Consider the following 25411-nt stretch of genomic DNA (forward strand, 5'->3'; position numbering starts at 1 on the left):
TGTTGTGGGGTGTAAACACATGAGGTTTGATGAATGATTCCCTTAATTTGATAATAATCTTGCATTAAGAACTCCTTCCCATTATCTGATCTTACACACTTGATACTTTTCCCAAATTGTGTGTTAATTAACTCACAGAAATTCTGCATGAGTTGTTTGACCTCACTCTTCTGCCTCATAAGATACACCCAAGTTGCCCTACTGTGATCATCCACTAAAGTCAAAAAATATTGATGCCCATAGAGTGTAGCGATGTGATATGACCCCCAAATGTCAGCATGTATAAGGTCAAAACAGTTAGCAGCAATAGAGAAGCTAGGCTGAAAAGAAAGTCTTCTTTGTTTAGCTAAATGACAACATTCACAAGCAGTAGGCTTGTCATTACAAATGGTATTATCCAAAGCATGGAGAACCTTTATTTTGCCCTCTGAAACATGCCCCAACCTAGCATGCCAGAAGCTACAAGCACTAACAGTAGGTTTACAATGTTTAAAAACAAGAAAAATGAGTTGATAGAGTCATTTCCTTAGCTCAGCCATACCAATCATCTTCCCAGGGCGTTGATCCTGTATGACACATTGGTTAGAATGAAACCATATGTGGCAGTTTGACCCTCTTATGAGTTCTCCCAGAGATATCAAGTTATATTGAAAAACAGGCACACATAAAACATTGTGTAGAAGAAGATCATCAGACAATTGAGTGGTTCCAATGTGAGACACTTGAGCTTGGTGTCCATTTGGCAAATCTACATATAAACCCTGCACTTCCTTGGCCATTTGTAGCAGGTTTTTATTGCAAACAATGTGATGTGTAGCACCACTATCAATTATCCACATAAAATCAGAATTAACCAAGTCAGAACTAACTGTTTTACCTTCCAATTTTGCATCAGGTATGAAGTTAGCTAATATGGTATTGGCTTGAGGATTGGTGTTCCTGTATCCTTCTTGTCTAATGAAGTCCAAGAACCTTCTATAATCTTCCTCATTCACAGAACTAGCAGAGACAGATTCTGTGAGATCAGCTCCTTGCAAAGTAGACTGGACTTGGTTAGCAGTCCCTAGGTTCTTGGTTCTTGGCTTCCAACCAGGGGGGTAGCCATGTTTCTTGTAGCACTTCTCAACAGTGTGCCCTGTGTATCCACAATAACTACACACAACTTTTGGCTTCTGATTAGAGAAGAACTTCTTGTTGTTATTGTCTGACTTTGTAAAGAATACACTTGCTCCTGTTAAGTTGTCTGGTAAGCTGTTTGGGATAATCTCCACTTGCCTCTCTTGCTGAGATACCATAGCAAAGGCTTCCCCAACATCCGGAAGGGGCTTCATCATCATAATCTGTCTCTTGGTGTTGATGTAATTCTCATTTAATCCAAGCAAAAAAGCAGTTAACATGTCATTTTCCACATGTGTTCTAACCTTCTCAGACATATCAGTTCCACATTTACAGCTAGGAATACATTCACAGGAAGGAATTGGTCTCAAAACAGCTAGTTCATCCCATAACAACTTCAATTGAGTAAAGAACTCATTAATAGATGAGTTACCTTGTTTCGTTTTATGGATCTCAGCCTAAATTTCAGCTATCCGGAAGATGTCTTGCTGACTAAATCGTTTCCTCAGATCTTTCCAGACTCCCTCAGCAGTGTTAATCTATAGAACACTCCTTCCAATCGTAGGAGACACAGACCTGAGGATCCATGACAATACCATTGTATTGCATTGATCCCAGTAAAAATATCTAGGATCATTCACGTTTGGAATCTGCAGAGTTCCATTCACCAGAGCCAGTTTGTTCTTCGATTTTAGGGCCATCTCCATAGCCCTTGCCCAGGCATGGTAATTCGACCTGCCTTCTAAGTGTATCGTGACCAGCTGAAGCGATGGACTCTCGTTTGGATGTAAGCAGAGAGGATTTACGCGATCATTGGGATAAAAAACAACCGGAATTGGAGCAGGATTCTGATTTGCCGGAGTAGGGATCGCAATAGCATTTGCAGATGAACCAGCCATATTTGCGTTGGAAGTTGATCTCCAAGCCATTTCTTAGAGCTCTGATACCATGTTGATAAACATGAATAACAGAAGAGAAAGAAAGCTTTAAGAGTATTAAGAAGATGAAGAAGTAAAACTGGAAAACTTGTTCTGTTGCTACTGTTACATTACTTATATACATATGGAAGATGGGTGAAAAATGAAGGAGGGAAAAGAGGTTATGAAAATAACCAACTAACTACTACTTGTAGCTAACTACTTCTTGTGCAAGCATCCATATCATTTAACAATGTGTCCCGCCCAGGACGAAAACGGGAATGGGAAAAATTTTCGGGGAACCGGGACGAGGACAAGGAATATGTGTGATTCCCCGTTGGGGACGGGGACGGGATGGGAATACCCCTCCCGGCCCCGTCCCCGATTTTATATACATATATATATATGCAGGGACGGTGCCAGGAAATTAATTGAGTGGGGGCGAAATTTAAATGGCGATAGAAATGTCAATTACAAAATATCAAACAGGCATAATAAGATTAAAATACAAAATACTTTATAAATTACAATAGAATATTTTTATAGATTACATGATAGTTAGAGTCGGAGTAAAAAATATACTTGTGTGAGGTGAAAATGCGAAAATATTTATGACAAAATATGAAACGTAATCCATTAAATAAAAAATTTTGAATAACATTATATATTCATAAATACTTTTAAATTTTAATTTTTTTTAGTTAGATCAACTTTAAGTTTTTCTAAATTAATTTGAATACAATGAAGTAGACTAATGAAGTAGATCAAATAGTAAATTAATTCAAATAAATTTATACGAAGTATAATATAAACTTGTGTACTACATTAATTAAATGATTCATAAAAGCAGATTAAAAAAATATTGAATTTATCTTGGAAAGGAATGAAAGAAATAAAATAAACAAGTGTTGTTAATGAGTTTTGAACCCATGACCATATACTTTTTATTAAAATCAAATTTCAAGTTCAACCAACTAAACTACTCAAACAATTAATACATTAAACATAAATATTAATTTTATATAACATTGAATGCTATATATGTATATATACACATACATATATATAAAGGGGTGGGGTGGGGGGAGTGGAGGCAGCTGCCCCATTGCCCCCAGCCTAGCTCCGTCCATGTATGTATATATATATATATATATATATATATATATATATATATATATATATATATATATATATATATATATATATATATAGAGAGAGAGAGAGAGAGAGAGGATTATTTTCAAATACAAACCCCCCTAAAAGTACAAACTATGTGCATGTAAGTATGTTAATGTGTGCACCAGCTAAACCCAGATATTGTTGGCAGTGTGCCCATTATGCATGTATGTTAATGTGAGCATGAGCTTTAATGGATAGTTGTGATTTTTTTCTCCTACGCGATGTGTACACGTAAGTATGTTAATTTTCGCATAAGCTTTGATGGATGGTTATGATTTTTTTCACCTACGCGTTGTGTGCATGTAAGTATGTTAATGTGTGCACGAACTAATCCTAGAAATTGTTGGCAGTGCGCCCTGTGTGCATGTAATTATGTTAATATGTGCACGAGCTCAAGTTCGTATTTTAAGGGGGTTTTTATTTGAATGCAACTATATATATATATATATATATAGAACTGGGTTCTAGTGCAGGTGGACACCTCAGGGGTGCGGTTGTGCGGTTTAATCTGAGCCATTCATCTCGTTTAAATCATCGTCCAAGATTACCAAAATTAAATTAAAAAACGCAGTGGCATTTTGGTAATTTTTGTATCTCGGTAAATTTGATGTGTTTGGGTTTGGACTTAATGTGCGTGGGATTTGTGCTTAAGGTGCGTGGGATTTGTGCTTAAGGTGCGTGGGATTTGTGCTTAATGTGCGTGGGGTTAGTGATTAATGTCAGTTGTTGTTGAAACTTAAAGTGCGTCAGTTTAATGCTTAATGTGCGTGAGGTTTGTGCTTAATGTGCGTGAATTTTATGCTTAATGTGCGTGAGTTTGTGCTTAATATGAGCCATTTTAAAATCTTAAGTATGTGGGTTTTGTGTTAAGTGTGCTTTGTTTTGTGCTTAAGGTGCGTGGTTTATGTACTGAATGTGAGTGATTTGTGTTCTTAAGGTGCTTTGTTTGTGTGCTTTAACGTGCGTGGTGTTTTGTATACCTAAGATGCGCCATGTTAATATTGAAGATGCGTCCAACCGCACAACCCCACATATCATTTTCCGCCTCATGAGATCCACCACATATCATGCACCGTGAGGGTTGTGGAGTAGGTGGTGTGCATCTTTGATAAGTAGCTTGACTCATGTTGGCGCAAAATCCTTGAGTAGATTGTTGATGGATATGGTTGGTGGGGTTGAGCATGTAACAATTTTCCACAAAGTGATTCCCACCACAAAATGAGCACCATTGGGGTTGTGATGTTTGATATGAACTTTCTTGATAATATCCTTGACTAGAGTTGGCAAAATTTGAGAAAGGGAATTGTTGTTCCATTCCTCCATATTCTCTATTCATATTCCAACTCATCTCATAACCTTGAGAAGGAGGGTAAAACGGTGGCATGGTTCCTTGGAATGCATATCTATCCATAAACTAAATCACACTCAAAACAATGAACTTGTTATGGGTTAGCAAAATAAAATAAAATAAAATAAAAAATTAAAAAAAAATAAAAATGAACTAGTCTCCTAGAATAAAGATTTCACTAATGTTAATACTAGAAACACCACTTCCCCGGCAACGGCGCCAATTTGATGGGTAGTATATTTGCAAACAAATAATTCTCGGAGTACGAGTTATCGATCCACAGGGAAGTGGTTGTATCAAGCACTAGTTACTAACTTATTCATTAGAGCTAATCCTAACAATTACTTAGATGATTGATTGGCATAAAATAAATAAAATAAAACAGAGGTTCAGGATTTTGAAAACAATTAGAGAGAAGTTGAGATTCATGGGATTCAAGTATTTAATCACCTAGTGCCAATTATCGTTTGCAATATTTAGTTTGGAATTAAGATTTGTGTGGGAATGCAAAGTGGAATTGAATTACTCCCGTAATCTCTATTCCTAGTGAATTTCCACTCCCGTGGCTTAAACACCCAATAAGATCGAAGATCGGCATTCAATTATTCCTAATTACTACCATCTCCCGATTGGCAACAATCTAGAATAAACTTCCCCTAATAAGTTCCCCTTTCCCAAGGTCCAACTATTAGGTGCAATTGTGTGTACCCTAATTTATGCCCCAACTCCCATTGGTGACACAAACATGGCTATGAAGCTAGTAACTATGGCCATTAATTACAAGCATCAAACAATATTATCACGATTGCAACACAAGTATTAAACCCAAATAATAATATATTAAAGAAACTGAGAGCTCAGGCACATAGGTTCATAAACACTTTTACCCAAGAATCTCTAAAGAATTTAGGCAAGCATGACTAAATTATACATAGCAAATATAAATAAAGAATTACAAATCATCAAAAGAGTACAAGAATTAACCAGACGATTTTCCCAAATCTCCCTAGTCTTCTTCTTGCTTTCCAAGATAACTTGTGGCTCTTGATTTCTCTCATTCTTGTCTCCAAGAATCTCTGAATTCTGAATTCTGGACTATACAATTGTCTATTCTAATTATTTACTCTAAACTAAAACTCATTCTTCTTAGGGTTGAGGAAGGTGGGATTTTATAATAGGTACAAAGTTGGGATCAACCCTTGAGAAATTAGGAATATTCCTATTTAATAAGAAATTGTCGTCTTTAATCATTTGATATTTCTGCCATCATATGATTAGGAAATTACTATCCTTTCTTTAGCTTTGGAGAATGCCACTTTAAATTAGAAAGTTTCTAAAATCGCGCCCAGTGCAATAAGTACGGTTTGCAAGCTTATTTTGACCATTTTCTATTATTATTTAGACTTTGATGTCTACATAAGAGTTGTAGCCCTTCGAGTCTTCTTTCCAATGACGCAAGAATCACCTCAATCAGACATTCCTAGCATGAGATAAGATCAAAATACTAAACTGTTGCCAATCTGTGCGAGATGAAATGTCACTGGAAATTTTCGACGCGTCAAGTTTTCTGCTGAGTCATAGGTTGTAGCCCTTCGAGTCTTCTTTCCAATGGCGCAAGAATCACCTGAATCAGACATTCCTAGCATGAGATATGATCAAAATACTAAGCTGTCGCCGAATTCAACGGGAATTACAACTCTTCGGTCTTTTGATTCACTTTTGACTCCAATTTTGTCCTAGGACTTCCCTTGCTCATAACTTTGACCTATAATGGTTCAAAAACACTAACAAACACCGTAAAACATTCAAAACAAGTGTGAACCATAATTAAATGATAATAGCAAGGAAAACATGTATTAAATAAGCAAAATTAATGAACTTAATTACAGAGATGATTCAAAATAACTATAAAAACAAGCACATATGTGATAACATCACCCCCTCACACTTAAGCCTTTGCTTGTCCTCAAGCAAAACCAAGGAATAAAATCACAAGTCAAGACATACAAATTACTAATGCTCTCTCTTGCACAACCTTTCAAACCACCAACCAACTTGCTACAAAACAACAAGCTTCAAGAATCAAATTAGTTTGGCACATAAGAGACCCATTTCCAAGCCAATAACCAAGCACCAAGAATTTAAAACATGTGAGGATCAAATGTGCACAAATACTCAGTTGAGATTATGCAAGATACGGTTCATGAATGAGATCCCTTAGGCTTGCCTTTCATACTCCCCTAGATCAAATCTAAGAATGCATGCTAAGATCAAATAGGACTTTATTTAGCTTGTAATGGGGCTACGGGTGATGGCTAACAAAGAAGTGGTATGGAAAAATTAATCAAAAAGAGAGAATGTCACAATTTATCTAAACTTTTCAAAATTTGGAAGAGATGAGATAATCATAATTCCAAGGAGCAAATTTCTTTTAAGAACTTAGCATCTCTTTGGTAAAGTGGGGATCCAAACTCAAAAACTTTCAATCTCTTTTTTTTTTTTTCTCATTCTTTTCTTTGTCTTTGGACTTCTTTTGGATATAGCAAGATAATTTTAATCCAAACTTTCATGACCTCCACACTTGAACATTTGTAACACTAGCTGCTTTTTTTTTTTTTTTTTTAGCACAACTCCATAAAACTCTTATTACGGAAAAGATAAAGATAAAAGTTTCATTCTCTCAAGGGTGGAAGGGAAATATTTGGCCACGGGTTAAGGGTTATAATAATGGGGTAAATCAAAGAAAAACAATCACAAAGAGGGGATAAGTGCTTAGCACTTATTTAAACAAACAAAAGGCACAATGGGGATACGAAGGATAAAAATATATATAGGGACAGGTTTAAAGGCTATGGCTAAACAAAAATGGCCTAAATCACTTCAAAACATGCAAAACTTAGACATCACTTAGGGAGTAATGAGGCAAGTTCTAGCAAAACACCCATGACCGGAATCTCACATAAGCCTTCACTAGCAATGCAAAACACAAGATCAAGAACTAATCCAATTATTAAGTGGTTAACAAAGCTATTGGCAAGAGAATAGATCAAATATGTGTTACACCTCAAATCATCCATCACAAATTGAGATGCAGCAAGCACCACTAAAACAAACCACAAACCAACAAGAGAGAGTAATTGTAACTGCATGCTAAGACAAGTAACTTATTCACCAAAAATAGCATATGAGTCATCCAAGCAAAAGCAAAAATTTTAAAAACTTAGAAATATCCCCAAATTAATGATTCCTCCCCCTCACACTTAAAACTTTGCATCGTCCCTGATGCAACATAAAAGAAAAGGAGAACAAGAGAAAAGAGAAAACCAAGAAGCAATAAAATAATCACGAACTAGAAAATAATAAAACTAAAAAGACGAAACTAGAAAGCAATAAATAAATAGGAAAAGTAATAAAAGATAACATGGGGTGCCTCCCATGAAGCGCTAAATTTAACGTCGTTAGCTCGACGTTACCTCTCTAGCCATCAAGTGATTGGAGAAGAAAAATCCCCTTCTTTCCATCAACTTTCTCTTCCAAGTATTTCTTCAAGTGGTGTCCATTTATAAACTCTCTTAAGCTCGAACCCTTCACGTCATCATGTAAGGAACCACATTTGCCCGAATCAAGAATTATGCCTCCATTCTCTTTTCCTTCTTTTTCAACACTCTTTTGTTCAACAAGTAATGAGAGTCTCGGATCATTCACATGAACCAGCAAGTATTGGGAATCATTGGATATATAGATAGGCAAATGTGTGCCATTATCCTTAAGAACTCCAATGCCTCCCAAATTCAAAATTTCTCTGAAGTTCTCTCCAAGGGAAGTGCTCTCCATTGGTGAGACATCCTCATTCAAATCATGTGCTCCATTAAAAACTTCCTCATCTAATGGGCAACTCTCTATATGTTCCTTGCCATCATTACCTTGCAACTCTACATTTTCCTCCCAGCTTGGTGTCTCCATCTCAATGCATTTATCAAATATTTCTTCATCTTCCTTTCTAAGATCCTCATCATCCTTTTTATTTCTCTCAACTTCATGACCTTCATTTGGCAAGAGCAACTCTTCTAGAACCTCTCCATTAAATGAATCTTGAAGTGGCTCTTGAATTGTCAAATCTTGCTGTCGAGCCATCATGTGATCGAGTCGAGCATTCATGCGATCAAGTTGAGCCTTCATGTGATCTTGTAACTCCAGATATTTCGAGCACAATTGCATTACCTTGGTCTCTTTGGACTTCATCTCAATTATTTGGTCAAGTGATTGACAATCTTGTTGAAACTCTTGGTACGGCAACTCTTGAGCTCGCCCTTGATACTTGTAATTGGGATCCATGATAAAGCAATTTTCCGCCTCATGAGATCCACCACATATCATGCACCGTGAGGGTTGTGGAGTAGGTGGTATGCATCTTTGATAAGTAGCTTGACTCATGTTGGCACAAAATCCTTGAGTAGATTGTTGATGGATATGGTTGGTGGGGTTGAGCATGTAACAATTTTCCACAAAGTGATTCCCACCACAAAATGAGCACCATTGGGGTTGTGATGTTTGATATGAACTTTCTTGATAATATCCTTGACTAGAGTTGGCAAAATTTGAGAAAGGGAATTGTTGTTCCATTCCTCCATATTCTCTATTCATATTCCAACTCATCTCATAACCTTGAGAAGGAGGGTAAAACGGTGGCATGGTTCCTTGGAATGCATATCTATCCATAAACTAAATCACACTCAAAACAATGAACTTGTTATGGGTTAGCAAAATAAAATAAAATAAAATAAAAAATTAAAAAAAAATAAAAATGAACTAGTCTCCTAGAATAAAGATTTCACTAATGTTAATACTAGAAACACCACTTCCCCGGCAACGGCGCCAATTTGATGGGTAGTATATTTGCAAACAAATAATTCTCGGAGTACGAGTTATCGATCCACAGGGAAGTGGTTGTATCAAGCACTAGTTACTAACTTATTCATTAGAGCTAATCCTAACAATTACTTAGATGATTGATTGGCATAAAATAAATAAAATAAAACAGAGGTTCAGGATTTTGAAAACAATTAGAGAGAAGTTGAGATTCATGGGATTCAAGTATTTAATCACCTAGTGCCAATTATCGTTTGCAATATTTAGTTTGGAATTAAGATTTGTGTGGGAATGCAAAGTGGAATTGAATTACTCCCGTAATCTCTATTCCTAGTGAATTTCCACTCCCGTGGCTTAAACACCCAATAAGATCGAAGATCGGCATTCAATTATTCCTAATTACTACCATCTCCCGATTGGCAACAATCTAGAATAAACTTCCCCTAATAAGTTCCCCTTTCCCAAGGTCCAACTATTAGGTGCAATTGTGTGTACCCTAATTTATGCCCCAACTCCCATTGGTGACACAAACATGGCTATGAAGCTAGTAACTATGGCCATTAATTACAAGCATCAAACAATATTATCACGATTGCAACACAAGTATTAAACCCAAATAATAATATATTAAAGAAACTGAGAGCTCAGGCACATAGGTTCATAAACACTTTTACCCAAGAATCTCTAAAGAATTTAGGCAAGCATGACTAAATTATACATAGCAAATATAAATAAAGAATTACAAATCATCAAAAGAGTACAAGAATTAACCAGACGATTTTCCCAAATCTCCCTAGTCTTCTTCTTGCTTTCCAAGATAACTTGTGGCTCTTGATTTCTCTCCTTCTTGTCTCCAAGAATCTCTGAATTCTGAATTCTGGACTATACAATTGTCTATTCTAATTATTTACTCTAAACTAAAACTCATTCTTCTTAGGGTTGAGGAAGGTGGGATTTTATAATAGGTACAAAGTTGGGATCAACCCTTGAGAAATTAGGAATATTCCTATTTAATAAGAAATTGCCGTCTTTAATCATTTGATATTTCTGCCATCATATGATTAGGAAATTACTATCCTTTCTTTAGCTTTGGAGAATGCCACTTTAAATTAGGAAGTTTCTAAAATCGCGCCCAGTGCAATAAGTACGGTTTGCAAGCTTATTTTGACCATTTTCTATTATTATTTAGACTTTGATGTCTACATAAGAGTTGTAGCCCTTCGAGTCTTCTTTCCAATGACGCAAGAATCACCTCAATCGGACATTCCTAGCATGAGATAAGATCAAAATACTAAACTGTTGCCAATCTGTGCGAGATGAAATGTCACTGGAAATTTTCGACGCGTCGAGTTTTCTGCTGAGTCATAGGTTGTAGCCCTTCGAGTCTTCTTTCCAATGGCGCAAGAATCACCTGAATCAGACATTCCTAGCATGAGATATGATCAAAATACTAAGCTGTCGCCGAATTCAACGGGAATTACAACTCTTCGGTCTTTTGATTCACTTTTGACTCCAATTTTGTCCTAGGACTTCCCTTGCTCATAACTTTGACCTATAATGGTTCAAAAACACTAACAAACACCGTAAAACATTCAAAACAAGTGTGAACCATAATTAAATGATAATAGCAAGGAAAACATGTATTAAATAAGCAAAATTAATGAACTTAATTACAGAGATGATTCAAAATAACTATAAAAACAAGCACATATGTGATAACATCAAAACCATCAAACCCCGGACTTTTGTCAGGATGCATGCCAATGGTAGCTTTTTTAATTTCCTCTCTAGTGAGATTTCTCAACAGGTCTCTATTATGAGTATTAGTAATTCTAGAGGAAATACAACTAAGAATAGGATTAGAATCACCAGTAAAGCTAGAAAAAATATTAGTGAAGTAATCACTCACCAAAGCATTTAACTCAGGGCCTTGATTAATCTAGTCTTCCCTTTGGTTCTGGAGCCTTTGAATTGCGTTGGTTCTTCTTCTCTGTCTGACAGCATTGTGGAAATACTTGGTGTTGTTATCTCCTTCTTTTAACCAGGACATTTTAGCTCGTTGCTTCCAGAATTGGTTGTGTTTATCAATGAGATCTATGAATTGTTTCTGGGCCATCGATAACTCCCAAATTCCTCTGTCATCTGCTCTTGGCCTAAGATAGTTCATCTGGTGTCTGTGATTTTCAATCTGATGTTGCAAATTTTTGTTAATATTTTCCCTCATTTCCAAATTTCTTGGCTACATATCTCGAATCTAGCGCAGAGGTATAGGCTTTCAGTGTGTTTCCAGCATTGATGCACAATCTCTCTACAATGGGATTCCTTTAGCCAGAAATTCTCAAATTTAAACTTCCTCCTACTTCTTGCATGAATCGATTTCCCTGGCCATAAAGCTAGAGGGAGGTGGTCACTTAAAGGGGCTTCAAAAGTTTCTGCCCTAGCCTCACCGAAACAATCTAGCCACCTCACGTTCTCAAGGATTCGGTCTAACTTCTCCGTAATCCAATTGTTGGTGCCCCTTCCTTTCTCCCAGCTAAATTGATATCCTTTGAACTTGAAATTCCTAAAACCACTGAAGTTGATTGCTTCCTAGAAACCTTGCATTAGCCATTGGGTTTGACATATGCCTCCAATCTTCTCTTCCAGGCATAGTATGTCGTTGAAGTCCCCCATCAGCAACCAAGGTAGAGAGTTTTGAAGAGACGGGTGTTTTAAGAGCTCCCATGATATTTTCCTGTGGTGTCTCTCTAGGCATCCATAGAAACCAATATACCTCTATGAAAAAGAAGACTCTGCTGTTTTAATAGTGGTATCAATGTGGTTTCTGGAATGGCTTAGGATATCTATTGTCAGCTCATTCTTCCACAATAACGATAGACCGCCACTGTAGCCCACATTATCAACAGTGAATAAATTGTCAAGGCTTAATAACTTCTTAATTGGGTTCATCCTATCGTAACATAAGCGAGTTTCCATAAGAAAAAGTAACACCAGCTTCTTTGTGTGAACAATGCCCACAAGAATTTGAACTGTCGCAGGGTTGCCATGACCTCGATAGTTCCAAGATATAAAACTCCTTGACTTAGGCGGGCTTGCAACGCAGAACCCGCCTCTAGCAAGTTTTCTGGGCTACCTGAAAAAAAAAAAATCATCGTTGACCATCTCAGAATCGTTGGCTTGCTCAATGAGAGTTGGGACTTTTGTCTTTTTCCTTTGGAGTAGCAAAAGAGACCCATATTCACTGCTTTCCAGGCCCTCAGGTTCCTTAGTATTATCCACTAGATCTTCATAGAGAGGGTAAGGGATGATACTTTGTTGACCACTAGTGTCAAGGCTTTCCTCAGTCATTAAATGCTCCATTAATGCTTCATTTACATGCCTGGCACTTGCAGCTGTCTGTACGCTGCTACCTACTTCATTACCTCTGCTAACCTTAGTTTGTCTATTTCCTTGGGGATTCAACTTTTCATTAATGCATCGCGTGGCTCTATACTGTGTAGATATCTTCTGAGGACAGCCCTGCTCCTTCTGATTAGCTTTTTCCATGCAGGGAATGTCTGAATGAGACTTGTTGCACTCAGAGTCGAAGGTAGTTTTTTGAGTTTCCTCATTAGGTTTCCAGCGAGGGACCTCTGTGAGCTTCCACTGTTGACCTGCATGTGGCTGATTTCTCTAGCCGATGGCTCTCATTTCCGGCCCGTAGCTTCTTTCTAAATTTTCCGTGTTGTTTTTAAAAATTTATCGTAGGATCTTTCATTATGGCCAATCAAGCTGATGTGAGTCATATTTTTAGTATTGATTTGATTATATTTGTTAGGCTTGAGTTCATTATTTTAGTATTATAATTGCATAATCCTTTTTTTATTATTATTATTTAGGCATGGTTTAGAACCATTATAGGTCAAGTACGAGAGCAAGGAAAGTTTTAAGGCGAGTTTGGAGCAAAAAATAGACAAATTGGAGACCGGAAGACTCAACGTGTCGAGTCCAGGACCTTACACGTTGAAAAAAGGCAGTAACCTTTGAATTATATTACCGCGTGCTCGACGCGTCGAGCGTCGCTGAACTACAAAAAGAAAGCGGGTCGCGTTGAATTCTAAAAGAAGCAGCAAAGGAAAATGGCGGCAATTATATCCAAAAGTGGAGAAGAGGCACTGATTTGCTTTAAATAAAAAATTGGATTTGCAATTTAAAATCAAGGGCGGCAATTTCCAAAAAAAAAAAAAAAAGAGAAACTCCAAATTCGCCCTATCTTTGTACCTATTATAAAATCTCACCTTCCTCAACCCTAATATTCATTCAGAGATATTTGGAGACAAGAAGAAAAGAAATCAAAAGTCATAAGTTGTCTTGGGAAGCAAGAAGAAAGCTAGGGACATTTGAGAAAATCGTCCAGTTCATTCTTGTACTCTTTTGATAATTTGTATTTTCTTTATTATCTTTAGCTATGTATAATTTAGCCATGCTTGGCTAAATTCCCTTAGTGATTTTGGGTAAAAAGTGTTTATGAACCTATGTGCCTATGTTCTCAGATTCATTAATATATTATTATTTGGGTTTTAAACTTGTGTTGCGATTGTGTTTATTATTGTTGTTGCTAGTAGTTAAAGGCCGTAATTACTTGTTTCATAGCTTTCTTTATGTCACAACGGGAGTTGGGCATAATTTGGGGCACACACAATTGCACTTAACTATTGCACCTTGGGAAATGACATTTTCGTTAGGGAGTTTTAATTCTTGATTATTGCACATTGGGAGATGGTAGTAGTTAGGAATTAATTATGAATGCTTGTTCTTGTTCTTATAAGGTGTTTATATCGCGGGAGTGGATATTCACTAGGTTTAGAGATTACGGGAGTAACTCTATACCATCTTTGCATTCTCACACTAGTTTAAACCCAGATTTAATATTGCATTAGGTTAGGCACTAGGGGATTAAACACTTGAATTCCAGGAATCTCATTCTGTCTCTATTGTTTTCAAAACCCTGATTCATTGCTTGCTTTATTTAATTGTTTGCACTCTTCCATCATAATCATTAGGATTAGCTTGTCGTGAATAAATTAGGGGTCCATAAGGGACCGGTGTGTCAGGATGAGCCGGGGTTCAGTTAGGAGACCTTGAAGGACAAGCTCCAGGAACGTTTCTATCCTTCCCACGTCCGAGCACCGATGTACGAAGAGTTCTTACATCTGAAGCAAGGGGCCTCGTCGGTGGTAGAGTACCACAAGAGATTTCTGGAGCTAGCCCGCTTTGCCCACGTGTTGGTCCCCACCGAGGCCACCAAAGTAGAGAAGTTCGTGGCTGGGCTCAATTATGAAGCAAGGAAGTCCTTAACAGTGTACAAGCCGAGGACGCTTAATGAAGCTTACTCTAGTGCCCCCGACCTCTATCGAATCCAATAGTTGCAAAGAGGGTTAAGTGATCAAGCCAAGAGAAAGATTGAGGGAGGTGGGAACTCGAGTTTTAAGAAGCCACGGGGTGATTTCAATGCTAGGACGGCTTACCCTCAAACCCAAGGATCGGTGAGGGCGAACATTGAGAGTAAAGGGAAGCAAACTGTTTGCCGGAGGTGTGGTAAGGATCACTTCGGCAAGGATTGCCAAGGAAATTTGGTACAATGCTTTAATTGTTGAAGGAAAGGGCACAAATCCTTTGAGTGCAATTACCGGACAGAACAAGGAGCACCTCCCCATCACTACTCTAGTGCAAGGCCACCAACTTCTGGACAATCGGGAGGTGGGAACAATCGGGGAAACGTGAGTGCACATCCGGGAAGATCGGGGCCGTCTCAAGGCAAGGTGTTTGTGATGAGTCGCTCACAAGCGGAGGCTGAAAACCTAGTAGAGGAGGATCCATCAGGTACCTTCTCCCGAACCTACACCCTTTACCTTAGAGCCTTACCTTTCTCTTTGTAATTCCTTTAAGTTTCCTTTTTGCCTTGGGTAGATTTAATTAGACCTCTTAGTTGGGTTCTTTTAAAATTTGCTAGACCTTAGACTTGCCTGACTAAGTAACTTAAGGGTTAATTGAAAAAGCCTAACTTGGGATTTTTAAATTTATTTAAGTTTGGTACTAGTAAAGTTTTAGGGACCTTAAGGAAAAAGTAAAGCCTAAAACTTTTAATTATTACTTAAGAGGTTTGAACCTTAGCCACTTTCTTCTTAAACCCACCTTTAAACCATCTAAGCCAGTATTGTTTCTTGAATTTCTTTAAACCTTAATTCCTTTTAATCTTTCATCTTCCCAAACCCTAGCCTACATTCCCAATTAAAACTCTTTTCTCCCCCTTTTCTTCCCCACACCCCCACCCGCTGTTTTCAACCGAAAAGCAGGAGAACCCCCCCCCCCCAGCCCGCTGCCTTCCCTCACCTAGCAGCCCACCACCATTTGCCAACCGTCACCGCCGGTCACCACCCGTCACCGCCACAGCACCACCGCCGGCATCCTCACCGCCGCAAGCTTCATCGGAAAAAGAGGGAAGAAAGAAGAGTAAGCTTCTACTCCAATTTTGATCATCTCACCATGCCTAGGAAGTCAAGTATTGTCAAAAGAATGGAATTAGTGGATGCCCATTACTCTGTTTTGGAAGGCAATTACCCGAGTTCTTCTCTAGTGACATTTTGGATTTGCTTAAATATCAAGGTTTATTGGATTTGTTTTTGGGAATGAAGTGTGACACTTACCCCGATTTGGTCAAATAATTTTACCATCATATGAGTGTCACTAGAGAAGGTGACAAGTTGGAAATCACATCCAATGTGAGGGGAACAAAGATTTCATTAAATGAGAACCGACTAGCTAAACTCATCAAGTTTACTCCAACCGGAGTGGCGGCCTATAAAAGAGAAATGTGGATTGGAACGGGGGACTTGGGACACAAGGACTACTTGGGGTATTTGTTGGGAAGGACTGATGGTTTCACTCAAGCTACTAGGCCGGAAAAGAGGTGGTTAACGGCCGAGCAAAGGATTTTGGTAATGCTCGTGATCAATAGCTTGTTGCTTAACAAAAACAAGAGCAAGGATGTAGGAAGCCTAGAATGCACCTTTGCTTACTTCCTGAAGCATAAAGTGAAATTTAATTTGCCAGCTTTGATGCTCAAGCATATGGATTATTGTGTTGGCCACAACCGCAAGAGTTTGCCTTACGACATGATTTTAAGTTGGATTTTGGAAAAGAAGGGGGTAGACGTGAGCCAAACCATGGCTAAACCTGTGGGCAATATGATCTTTAACGCCTAGAATCTCCGTAGCTACGGCATTTACCAAGTTGATAATAATGAGTATATCACCCTTGAGGAGGTAGCTAAGAGACCCTTAGCCGAAAGGAGATTGTTGATGGAACAGCTGGCTATTCCAATCAAAAAGCTGAAGCAAGTAGTTCAGGAAATGGGAGAGGATGAAGAAAGGGAGGGAGATAGCGACCATGACAGTGAGGAGAGTGCTAGGAGAAAACAGCAAAGGACTAAGGAGGAACATGAGTCCATGACTACCCAGGAGCGCATGTTGGTTCAACTGTGAAGACAAAATCAACTCATTGAAGAGGGCTTTTCATCTTTGAATGCCAAAGTTGCCTCCTTAGATCGAAGATTGGCAGTTGTGGAAACCAAATTAGACAGAGACAGTTCCCCATGACCCTTCCCAACCGTCATATAAGACGTCTAACGACGGCAGCTGTTCATCCTTTAGCAACCAATCTCAGCAGCCGGTGTGTACCCGGGCGGGCTCTCGGACGAAAATCGGATGGGCGACTAGCCTCAGTAGTCGGTGTGACTCCGGCTGAATACCCCGAGGGATTCAGATGGACGACCAGGCTACACGGGCGGTGTGTCCCGGACCATGCGCTGTTCCGAACCCAACTGGACGATCAGGTTTAGCAGGCGGAGCTGTGACACCCCGGAAAATTATCCCTTAAACAGAATTAACTATCTAATTAATTCTAATATTGCCTTGAAAATTGTTTCCTAATCCCTTATTAAATAGTCGGAGGACCTAAATTTACTAGACTCTTTAATCAATTGTGTTAGTGTTTTATTTCTTTAAGAAAAATCGCAACATATAATTTGCAATATTATTATGGCAAATTAAGATAGGGTTTAGCTTGGTGTCTGACCATCTCAGAAGAAGACTGATTGATCAGTTAAATCAACAGACGCACATCTAGATCAAGCCACCGAAGGATTGATAAAGGAAAGTTTCTAAAAGCTGGCACGCGGTTATGAGATGATGGTTTTGGAAAGAATATCAGCGAATCATCTTGTGAGGTATGGACCGAATCTCAAGATTTCTTTCATCACAAAAAGTCTTACATTTTTACAACCAGAGATATATTTGGAGAGTGTCCAAATCAAGAAGTATATATATACTTATATGTTCAGAAGTTAGGGTTGCATTGATTGAAACCGCAACACTCTATACTAAACAGAATACACATCTATGGTTGTCATGCCTCTTCTCAAGACGATAAGTTCATGGTGATTACGAAGAAGAAATTGAGAAGTATCAACTTTGCTTAAACGATTAGACGCGAAGATCACTCAGTTGTGGGAACAACGTGGGACTGTGTCATTGAAGCGGACTGCATCAGAGTTAGCTCTCCAATTGAAGGGATTTCATTGGACTTCTGAATGCGTGGCTCTCCAACTTCAACAATCCACTAAATCTTTGTAGACTGGGTACTGACCTTGTGTGGGGCACTTGGGTGAGATTGTTCTTCTCTACCTTTGTACATTGGATTCTGAGTTAGTGGATTGGACGCATCGGTGATCGTCCCCCAGATGTAGATACACACCGTATCGAACTAGGTAAACAAACATATGTGTTGATTTACATTCTGCCTTAGTCTTCCGCAATATGCAATATCTGCCTATCTATCTGAATGACTGTTTGTTTGAGAATCTGAGTTAGTCAGTCACCTATTCAATTTGCAAGAAAGTAAATCGATAATCCCAGATTAAGAGAATATGCAAAATTACATGTGGTATCAGAGCTTTTAAGTCTACATAATGACTTGATCCATACATGAAAAGCTTTTTGCATTTCTCTTTCTTCTTTAAGAAGCTGTTTACTTGGTTATCTGTTGAGATATTTGGACTTCTCTCTGCTTGTGAGTTCTGGCTGGTCGTCTGTTTGAATCAGGATGGATGCTAATATGAAACCACCGGAATTGCATGGTCACAATTATTCCTTCTGGAAGGCTCGAATGGAGATATACCTTCAAGCTCAAGGCACCAGAGTTTATCGTATTGTCATCACTGGATGGAGTCCTCCGACGGTCCAGAATGATGATGGTACCACTGGAATCCAACCGATAGAGACTTGGACTGAAGATGAAATATCTTCCTCTGATCTGAATAATAAAGCATTGAATTCAATTGTAAGATCTCTACATGAATCAATTTTCACTTTGGTTACAGAAACAAAAGAGGCAAAACGTGTCTGAGAAATTCTTGAAACCAGGTATGAGGGCACCAGTGATGTCAAACAATCAAAGCTCCAGATGGTCCTATCAGAATTCGAAGCTCTCAGGATGAGTGAAGAAGAAACTATATCTAACTTCCACAGTCGTGTTCAGGATTTGATTAACAGAGCATCAGTACTTGGGAAACTTTTTACAGAGGAAAGAGTTGTCAAGAAGATCCTTCGTTCTCTACCCAAACGATTCAGAATGAAGAGTGTAGGTGAGCTTATGGGGAATCTGCATACCTATGAACTTCAGGTGTTGGCTGATGACGACCCTGTATCCAACAGAAAAGGCTAGTCAGTGGCTTTTGTGGCTGACGTTGATCGAGAATCTGACACAGATGATATAGATGATGAAGCTTTAGCCTTATTGACAAAAAAATTCAAGAAAATCCTGAAAGGTTTTAATCGAAGGAGTGTAGGACAACCCAACAGGACTAAGTCCAAAGGTGGAAACTTCGCATATCAGAAATCAGGACCGTCCTCTTTCACGAAGATCAGTCAGTCCCAGACTGGACGAGTAGGGTAATTCAGAAACACATCTACAGACACAGTTAAAACTCTGAATCGGTCAGTTCACTCGTGAGTGTGAAGGGTTTAGACATATACAATTTGAATATGCAACTTATCTCAAAAGAAAGAAATCCATGTCTGTCTCTACCCTAAGTGATGATGAAGAGGAAACAACAGATGACCCGTCTGATGAAAATGTTGGAAACTTTGTGGCTTTCTTCACAGCAACAGAGATTCACTCAGAAGAAGATGAAACTGATGATGAGTCCTACATATCATCAGATGATTTTGAAGAACAACATGTTCAGCTAGAGATGGATTTTGCCAAACTGGTTGGTAGCTGGGAACAACTAGTGAAAATCAACAAGAATCTAAATGAAGATCTGAAACACCAAGATGAGCTACTAAAGAAACTAAATGCTGATTTAGTGACGAAAAATGACCTTATTGATCAGATCAGATCTCGAGAGGGAAAGCTGATAAAAGAACTGGAGGATCTGAAGAAAACTATCAAGATGATGGATACCACTTCAATCTTAGACAAAATTCTGGATTCTGGTCGCAATCCTAATAATAAAACAGGGCTCGGATTTGAAAGTGGAAAATCCTTAATGTTTGCTCCTGTGTTTATCAAAGGAGGTACATCTGTTGGTAGTTCAGAACTCATTTATGAAAGGGGCCAATCATCAAGATCAACTCTGTTTTCTCAGAGAGGAAGCGTGTCTACTCTTATCACTGAGGCTGAACCTGGCAATGTCAAATTTCAGTCTCAACACTCAAAAGTTAAGACTAAGTATGTAAAAGTTAAACAGTATTCACCAATCTGTCACTATTGTGTGACAAAAGGGCACACCAGACCTGAATGTTACTTCTTCTACAGATATCAAAGGAAGGAAAAATATCGGAATAAGTCTATCACTCCTTTCACAAGACAAGTTTGGGTCATAAAATCAGAAGTAATCTGCTATCCCACAATAGTACTAACTGCCGCTATGACTGAAGCAAGATGGTATTTCGACACACTAGTACAAAACTGCACATACGCAACCATTGTAAAAGACATTACACGACCATTGTACAATGGTTGCCTATGAGAGGCTCACGGAAAGTCATGGACTTTACGCGACCGTTTTTAAATGGTTGCGCATTGTCAGTAATACGCGACCATTCTTCACCAAGAATGGTCGCGTATTGTTTTTTTATTTTTTTATTCAAATGTAATACGCGACCATTCTTGGATAGGAATGGTCGCGTATTGCTTTTTTAAATCAACTTTCCGCGACCATTCTTAGATAGGAATGGTCGCAGATACTGTTTTAAAAATTAAAAAAAAATAAAAATAATTTTAAAACTATATTTAAAAGAAAATGGGCACAAGCTAAAGTTCACTTTTATACCATGTAAATCAGACACTGACCATAACATTATAGATCACATAAAAAATAATTTTAAAACTATATTTAAAAGAAAATAGGCACAAGCTAAAGTTCACTTTTATACCATGTAAACAAGACACTGACCATAACATTATAGATCACATAAAAAATAATTTTAAAACTATATTTAAAAGAAAATAGGCACAAGCTAAAGTTCACTTTTATACCATGTAAACAAGACACTGACCATAACATTATAGATCACATCATCCAAAGCATGGAACACGACAGGCAGTGCAACGTCGGTTCTCACAGGATCAGCAGCTAAGCATATGTCAATCCTACCATTTATGCCCAAATCACTCTACAACGATAAAGTTTCGAGTAATTGACTAAAAGATGGCAGTATCTTATTGAAAAAATATAGGGAACCTAAAACAGAGTTCAAAGAAGTTCTCTTGTTTCTATAAGTAGAAAGAATGCCAAAAAAAAACATAATAAATAATAAAAAAGAGAATTATCAAAGAGAGAATTTTAAATACTAAAAAGAATACTTGAAAGCGCATGGTCGAAATATTCTGTCAGTTGTGTACATGAGTTAGGATTTTACTGATTCCTCAGCATGTGGGTCATTAGTCTCAGACTTGTATGTGTCCTTTGCAGTAGAGCTGGTTGATTACTGATTCCCCAGCATGTGGGTAACTGCTCCATCTGAAGATGCAGTAGCTGCTTTACTCCCAACAGTCTAACCAAAATCCACAATGAAAAATGATGTTAGTACATGAAACAAACTCCAAGAAAATGGGGAACAAAAAATTTGTAGTAAAAATAATTTTACAACATCAGCTTCGCTTGAAAGTCTGATGATTTAGAGAGGCCAAAAAAGAAACCCAATGAAGAGATAATAACTTCTTTTAATACTCCAAAATTCCATATAGAGAGACTATAATAACCAAACAAGAGATTAACTTACCAATTGGTTTTTGTAGTTCCTTCCAGTGTCGAGGTAACAACTTTACTGTATTCATGCAAAGAGAGATCCAAAGATTTTACAGCTTGTGTCAAGTAAGGCTTTAGTTTCAATGCACTGTCTGCAAACACTTTCTCCCCCAACCTTTTACCAATTGGCATAATATCCTGGAAGATAGTAAACAATCAGAAATAGTACTCAAAAAAGAATTTAGGAAACAAAGACTAGACCTTGCTGTCCTTTTTCACACTAGCCAGATACATCTTCGCTTTCTTCTATTATAAGAGACTCATTATTGACTTATTGTTGCCATGGATAAGAAGACATAATCAACTCTTGCACCCCCATTGTGCATAAAAACAAATTTCAGCTCTCCATAGTGCACTGTTAGAATTTTATGAGATCAGTTTATACAAACCATAAACAAGTATAGGAAACTGTTCTATGATGGCATCGAGCCATCGACAGGAAAGTTTCAACAAATACTAGATCCTCTTTTTTGCATAAAGGATATGTTCAAGTAACCATATACTTATTGAGAATATAAGTATCCACGTGATTAAAAATGCCACCAAAAAAATAAATACAAGAAAGGTTCACTAGATCAAATATTTGGAACTTGTATTTTTAGTAATAAAAATAACAACAATAATAAATTTAAAAATAAATAAAAACACACAGACAAAGGCATCATGAGCCAGAAGATGATACCTATTGTCTTAAAGAAAAGAAATGCTGAAACATCTCAATGACAAGTCCATCGCATTCCAGATCCAACATGACAACACATGACCTAACCTTTGCAACAGTTTCAAGAATAAAGGCCCTCTTATTGAATGATTTGCTCGAATCATCATATAAATTCTCAAAAACTTGGACTATTAATTGGAAGACATCTTGTATATCAATATAACATAATGTTATGAAGGGAGAAGTTAAAAATAGAAAATAGTGTGATGTTTGGTACCTTCATCTTTTCATCATTATATGGAGCATCTGGTGCACTAATCCTGGTAATCTCACTTAAGTAAAAAGCAACTGCAACATTCACATCAGCCTCAGGATGCCTAATAAATTCATCCACAATCAGTGCATCACTAATGGAGAGAGTGCATCACCTAGAACCTGACATTTTCCACTCAGCTAATCACCAACAAAATAAAGTGAACAAAATACGAAACTGAACTTTGAAAACCTGCAATAAGTAAGAGCTAAAACCACAAATTCAACAATTTTCTAAAAAAATAGAAACCTATATCTCTCAATTTCAGATAAAATTGAAACAGGAAAAAACGAATAATCTGAAAAATTGAAGCAAGAATAAGCTAAAATACACAATGAAAATGGAATCCGAGACACATAAATATGAATTGTTTGAGGGAAGAAAGAGAAGAGCGAAAACGAACCAGATGTCTCCATTTCTCCAACATTTCAACCTATTTTCCAATATGGAGATCTGAAAGAAGGGTCAAATATGGAGATCTAAAAGAGAGGAAGACAGATATGAAGGAGGGAAGGCCAATCTGAGATTTATTTTAAGAAAAAAGCAAAAGAAAAGAAAAGAAGACGTTAACTTTGAGCATTTGGTCCCGCCGGAGCTTCTCGCCGCCGTTGCCGTCATTCCCAGCCGCGGATACGACGAATCAGATCTGAGATAGTGAGAGTGAGAGTCGGCTGTGGCGGTGGAGGCCGTGGTTGTGTCGCAGCTGATAGCGGTGGCGGCTAGACTCTGGTGAGAGTGAGACGGGGGGGGGGTGGTGTGCGATAGTGTAGTAGTGTGTGACAATGGACGAGATCAGTGAAGAAGAACCCTTTTTCTTAGATGTGAATGGACACTAGGCACCTGATCTAGGTGGTGATCCAGGGTTAATATTAGGCAACCATTTCTATTAGAAATGGTTGCCTATTATAAATCAATTTCTATTTTAAGGCAACCATTTCTATTAGAAACGGTTGCTTATTATAAATCAATTTTTTTTAAATATATAAAAAATACAATGGGCAACCATTACAGTTAACAACGGTGGCGCATTATTGATCACTTATTTACAAAATTGCCAACGCAAATTTTTGGGCTAAGATTAGGCAACCATTCTTTTAACAATGGTGGTCTATGGTCAATCTTCTATGTTCAATTTTGTACTAGTGACAGTGCCTGTTCGAGACATATGACTGGGAATGCTAAGTGTCTTATGTCTGTTAAACCTAGTAGTGGATCAATGACTTTTGGCGACTGACAAAAGGCAAAGATAGTACGTAAAGGTATTCTAAATGTGCCAGGGTTGCCACATCTGGACGAAGTTCTCTTGGTCAGTGGCCTGAGAGCAAACCTTATTAGTATCAGTCAGCTGTGTGATCAGAATTGGAATGTGTGTTTCAATCGAGACTGTTGTAGTGTTCGTGATAAGGCAGATCAAGTTGTAATGGAAGGAACTCGTTCATATGATAATTGCTATGTTTTAACAAATGATACTACCTATTTTATGTCTAAAGCAGATAAATCAAAACTGTGGCATTGTCGTTTGGGACACGTAAACTTCAGAGATATGGACAAAGTGATCAAACTTGATGCTGTTCGAGGGATACCAAAGCTTAGAGAAGAATAGGAAGGAGTTTGTGGTGCATGTGCTATTGGAAAACAAATCAGGGCTCCCCACAAAGCAGTAAAAATTATTACTACTGAGAGATGTCAAGAACTGGTCCATATAGACCTTATGAGACCAACTCAAACTGAAAGCATTGGAGAAAAGAAATTCATTTTTGTGTGTGTTGATGATTACTCACGGTTCTGTTGGGTATATTTCCTCAGAGAAAAATCTGAGGCTTTTAATGCTTTCAAAACACTGTGCATAAGATTACAGAAAGAAAAGGATGAATCTGATAAGCTTAATTTCTAGACATTATTTAGAGTAATTTTAGTTAGTGATTTGCATAAATAAATTAAAATTTAAGGTTAATTATATTATAAGTATTATATTTAGTTATATGTTACTATTTTAGACTAGTTTAGTTGGGCTTTAATAAATATTAGGCTAATATTGTATTTTTATTCATATAAATAAGAGTTTTATTTTAATTATAAGATTAGATTTATTTGATAATTTTATTTCTTAAATTTTAAATAAGCGCCTTAATAATTAGGTTTTAATGAGTTGTCTCATTAGTTTATAATTATTATTATTTTAACTTTATTTTATTTTAGTTTTCTTGTCAGATTGGCGCAGCGAAAGAAAAAGGGGAATTAGGGATATTTGGGTTTGCTTTCTTTCACGGCAAAGAGGAGAAAGTCCCTTTATGAAATTGTTCTTGTCTTTGGGGGCAGTACATATACGAAACAGAACAGAACAAAAGGGGGAGAAGATTACGTGCGCAGCAGCGACTTCAGCGAGCAAGGGAATTCGAGACTTCATCGCGTTATAATTTTTGAGTTTCAATCGCGATTATCTTCTTCTTAGGCTTGAATTATTTCTCTTCCTTACTTTTATTCTTGTTTAGAATTTCAGAATGATGTTCCTTGAACAATTTATGCATTTAATTATGACTACTGGCTAGAACTTTAATTAGGGATTTGGATTAGCCTATATTAGATTAATTGATTATTTTTCATGTGTTAATTCTTCCAATTTCAGTTTAATGATTGAACTAAATTATATTTATTT

General features: G+C 37.5%; 2 long non-coding RNA genes across 2 annotated transcripts; both read right to left on the reverse strand.

Annotated features, from left to right (window-relative positions):
- Positions 1–21296: 21296 nt before the first annotated feature.
- LOC109178496 lies at positions 21297–22011 on the reverse strand. The gene is made up of 3 exons (XR_002053728.1): positions 21983–22011; positions 21756–21919; positions 21297–21527 (listed from the first exon to the last, which is right to left on the reverse strand). It is a non-coding gene; the product is annotated as an uncharacterized LOC109178496 (long non-coding RNA).
- A 214-nt stretch (positions 22012–22225) lies between these two features.
- On the reverse strand, positions 22226–22854 carry LOC109178497. Its single transcript, XR_002053729.1, has 2 exons — positions 22720–22854; positions 22226–22545 (listed from the first exon to the last, which is right to left on the reverse strand). It is a non-coding gene; the product is annotated as an uncharacterized LOC109178497 (long non-coding RNA).
- Positions 22855–25411: the final 2557 nt, after the last annotated feature.

The sequence above is a fragment of the Ipomoea nil genome, unplaced genomic scaffold, assembly GCF_001879475.1.
Source record: "Ipomoea nil cultivar Tokyo-kokei standard unplaced genomic scaffold, Asagao_1.1 scaffold0848, whole genome shotgun sequence".
NCBI classification, from domain to species: Eukaryota; Viridiplantae; Streptophyta; class Magnoliopsida; order Solanales; family Convolvulaceae; genus Ipomoea; species Ipomoea nil.